We start from the raw sequence: 4,853 nt of genomic DNA on the forward strand, positions 1-4,853 counted from the left end.
CTGGTTTCTTTTCAATGTCACTATTGTCTTTAGAATGAAAATACAGTCTGAATTTCCTACAATGTCTTAGATTTGGGGTATGAAGGATGCTGCTGCCATGTGATTCACGCTGTCTAACGATGTACCTGATTCACAATTGGAAAATTGTTAAATAAGTTTGGAGAACATCTTTCTTAGTGGTGCCTTCTCTTTTCACTCTCACAAATGGGAAAATAGAACACTGTGAGGAAGAGAGCATGTTTTCTAAAAGGGTCTTCTCCAACTGGAGAGATGCCAAATCTCATGGTTGAGATCAGAGCTTTTCAGCTTAGTATTTATTATTTCCTCCAGGTAGCAACAGTTTCTTGTTCTCCTCTGTCCCTTCTATTAATTTTTTTTTATTTCTCCTTCCATCTCTAGATATGATGGATACATACATACCACATTCTCATCCTCTCTTTCTCTTACTCTCTTGCTCTCATTCCCTCTTCCCACCACTCCAAACCTGCATATGGGTGAAAATAAAGAAGTACATTATATATCCATCGGAATTCATCTACAGGGCTTCCAACTTTGAAAGGGACTATTAAGCTTGATGGTTTCCTTTTTAATAGTATCTTCTTTTGGTTCATACCATAAGACAGAAAATGGCATTCTCAAAAAAGTTTCCATAATCTGCAGTACCACACACACACACAGGAATCTGCTTTAAAATGTGGTCAACTCTTGGGGTACCTTGGTGGCTCAGCCAGTTAAATGTGTGACTCTTGATTTTGGCTCAGGTCATGGTCTCAGGGTCATCAGATCCAGCTCCAGGTTAGGCTCTGCACTGAGTGGGGAGTCTGCTTGAGATGCTCTCTCTCCCTCTCCCTCTGCCCTCCTCTCTTTCTCTCTTAAAAATAAAGAAATAAATCTTAAAAAAATAACATCTGGCCAACTCTTGATTATTCTGCAAATAGGAAATCATGGAATATACACATTAAATATATCCATACATTCACTGAAATCCATAGGTAATTTTTAAAAGTCTTTTCTTGGTCTACCTGGGTGGCTCAGTCAGTTAAGTATCTGCCTTCAGCTGAGCTCATGATCCCAGAGTCCTGGGATCAAGCCCCATGTTGGGCTCCTTGCTCAGCGGGAAGTCTGCTTCTCTCCATCTCCCTTTGCCCCCCCGCCCCAGCTCTTGCATGTGCTCTGTCTCTCTCTCACTCTTGAATAAATAAATAAAAATTTTAAAATTAATACATAAATAAAAGTCTTATCTAATTCAATCACTAACTTTCTTCTCAAATTTTCATCAAATTGCTCAAAATAGCAAATGAATTCATTTGAAGTCCAAAAGCTTTGATCACTTTCTGACCCTTTTTGCAAATGCTAAAATGCCCCCTTCCCCAAAATAATCAGTAAAGGATTAGGGGAAAACGCTAAATTTAGACCCAGATAATACAGGTAAAACATATTTTGATCCCCAAATTAAAAATGAGATGTGCTTTTCCAACCAGGACCTGGCAGAATGGCGCCTACAAAGAAGGATGGTGAGAAGAAGGGCTGTTCTGCCATCAATGAGCTTGTGACCAGAGAATACACCATCAACATCCACAAGCTCATCCATGGAGTGGGTTTCAAAAAGTGTGCCCCTTGGGCACACAAAGAAATCCAGAAATTTGCCATGAAGGAGATGGGAACTCTGGATGTGTGCATTGTCACCAAGCTCAACAAAGCTGTCTTGGCCAAAGAATGAGGAATGTTCCATACCATATCCATGTATGGTTGTCCAGAAAACTTAACAAGGATGAAGCTCTATATGCTGGTTACCAAGGTACCTGTCACCACTTTAAAAAGTCTACAGTTAATGTGGATGAGAACTAACTGCTGATTATCAAATAAAGGAATAAAACTGCCAAAAAAAATAATAAATATGTACTTTTTATGGCTATGTATCAAATTATAACATTGTTACATGATTATATACATACATACACAAATACACATCATTTACACATACACTTATTGTGACAGAATTTTTATTATGTATCAGCTCATTTCTTCTGCCAATAATCTCATTCCATATACAATTTACCTAGAAAACCCTACACTTACACTAAGACACCTCGAATGACATAGGTGTCTTTTGCAAAGTCTCCCAAGACTTCAGGATGGAACACTTAAAAAAAAAAAAAAAAACCTCTTGGAATTGTAATCTACCTGTATGCTTATTTCGGTGCCCCTTCACAATGTCAGGTTTTTTAAAGTAAGATCACACATGCACACAGTACATATTCCTAAAATTAAAAAAAAAAAAAATTCTCTTATTCTAAGAACTTTATGTGCCAAACTAATAGGCAAACTGCTAAAAATAATGAAACAAATTCCTAATATTTTATAAGTTCACAAATCCTATCACCTCCAGTGATTAGAACCTAAAGCAAACGATGCCACTATTTGCATGTGCGTGTGCATTTTGCATGGCAAAAGTATGCATTCAAGTACTGTTAGAAGTACTCAACATCTGCCAAAGCAAATTGGGGCAAAATTTATGCTTAAAGAGTCATTTAAAAAGTGAGTGAGCCTTGCTAAACCACACTGTACATATGGGAAAAAGAAAACATAAATGGTGTGAAAGCACAACGCAATCCATACTTATTTTATTATACAAGGACCTAACTGTTATTTACCTAAGATTAGTGATATGCCATGATTACTCTCTGCCTAGGAAATCACTACATGAAACAGTTCAATATCACAACAGGGACACTGCTGCTTTTGATGGGCATAATTTTAGGTAAGGTAATTGCTTCCAGTGACCTTCCTACTTTTTTGAGTGTTTCCTAGTGTATTTTCAACATAGCATTGTCTACAGCTGAAGTTCTCTTCATTATTTCCACTTATAAATAAGAATTTTCCCTGTTATGTGCACCAGCCATTTGAATTCTAAAAATTCAAAACAGTAAGTCATTTTACGTTCTTAACCACAAAACAAAAATAACTGCTTATTATTTTATTTATTTGTGATTCTACATATTTTTTCTACTGCTGGCTGTAAAGAGAAATCATAATGCAATGCCCCAGCTTTAATTTTAAGAAATGCAGGCAGCAATTTTGGGCAGTTAGTCTTTCTTACAGACTAGTGTCTTTTGATATATTGAAAAGACTACAGAAGCTGTTAGGATGATAATGGAAGAACCTTATACATTTTCATTGACATCAAGTTGCCATTGACATCACAGAATTGACAAGGTAATGGTTTTCACACATACTTACATTGACACCATAACATCAGAAGTGTCAGACACAATGGAAGTGTCTCCTACAAGATCTATTGGTATTTAAAAAAAGGAAAAAAATAAATGCAGAAGGTTATGATAATATATTATGTCTCTTAACATTTCTAATTGTCCATAAATGCATCTGATTTATAATGAACTCCTATTGCAGACATCACCTTTTTTCATACACATAAATTTGGGGGAAAGGGAAAGGTGAGAAAATTGGAGGTGATGAGTGTTAAGGCTATTGTGATAGATGTAAAAATATACTTAATCTGGAGCTAACAGTAACAATGTACAATTGTTCAAAACCAGGAACAGACTGTGGTAATGAGAAAATAGTCAAGGAACTCACACCAATTTGGTATTTTAGGTTAATTGCTTTATTATTAATACAGAGAGGTTGCACATTAGTTCTGTATAATTAGACAGAAATTATGCAGTGTTTGGTAATTGTAGCAGAATTCTGTAGTTTGCTATAACTTCATGCTGAACCAATATAAAAAATAAAGTATTACAATCTTTAAAAAGAGACACATAGTTGGCATCAGAGTATAACATGAAGCAGAAGCTGATATATGACAGATTTTCATTATTTCTGTGAGGTAAGTTAACTTGATCATATCTGCATGACAGGGTATTAATAAGATACTAGGTGATATTTTTAGTGTAACTGGAAGTACCATCAGCAGCCAGAGCTTTAACTTGTTTTCTTTCCATTTATAGGCACTTTATTTCTGTATTACCTGATTCAGTTAACATTCTTAAATTAAGACTCTTAAGAAAAACAGCTGGGTGTGATCTTAGTTAAAATTATGTTTATCTGAACAATAATTTCTTACCTCTTTTAAATGGAGTATGTTCTATGTTTCAAAGACTAGCCAAGTATCAGAGACAGGCAGATGACCAAGAGAGACATGGCCCTTGTCCTGCAGACCTTACATACTTCCATGGGGACGACAAAGCTCAACAGGTAATTTCCTAGTGGTTATTTAATTACAGGACAGTTGGAAGGTATCTTGGAGAAATCATGGTGCTGAGAGAGCATATAAAAAGGCAGATCTGAACTAGTCTTGGAGATAGGCAAGGCTTCTCAGAGGGGATGAGAAAAACATTCAGAGTACAAGGAACGATTCTACTTGAAAGCCTTGAGGCACCAAGTATGAATATGGAAGATCAGGCTGGCACTCTGTGTTCCTTTAAAAATCTGTTTATTTTCATTCTACATATTTGAGGAAAATACACCAGAGTGAAGGAAGCTATGAAGAAAGAACATCATCCACTTTCCTGTAAAATGGCCACTGTTGCCAGCTCGGAGAATCTAATCTCTCGGAGAGCCTCCATCATGCTGCCATTTTGCCAGTTTTGACACGGTTGTCCCTACCTCCTCCACAATTTATCTCAGAATATTTCTGCTTAGAAGAGCAATGATTGGGTTAATTTTTTAAGTGAATTTAATTCTAGCTAATTACCTCATTTACACCTTGAATTTACTTGTCCCTGAAATTCCCACTGGAAAGGTGGCAAGTTATTTTTTTTTTAATTGTGCTAAGGTGGAACTACAGCAACAAATAAAATACACATAGTCCTGCCCTCATAAAACTTACC

The 4,853-nt window shown here is 36.2% G+C and overlaps 1 pseudogene; it reads left to right on the forward strand.

Moving 5' to 3' along the window:
- Positions 1-1,183: 1,183 nt before the first annotated feature.
- Positions 1,184-2,871, forward strand: LOC103669344 (annotated as a pseudogene).
- The last annotated feature ends 1,982 nt before the right edge of the window (positions 2,872-4,853 follow it).

The sequence above is a fragment of the Ursus maritimus genome, unplaced genomic scaffold, assembly GCF_017311325.1.
Source record: "Ursus maritimus isolate PB19 unplaced genomic scaffold, ASM1731132v1 scaffold_12, whole genome shotgun sequence".
NCBI classification, from domain to species: domain Eukaryota; kingdom Metazoa; phylum Chordata; class Mammalia; order Carnivora; family Ursidae; genus Ursus; species Ursus maritimus.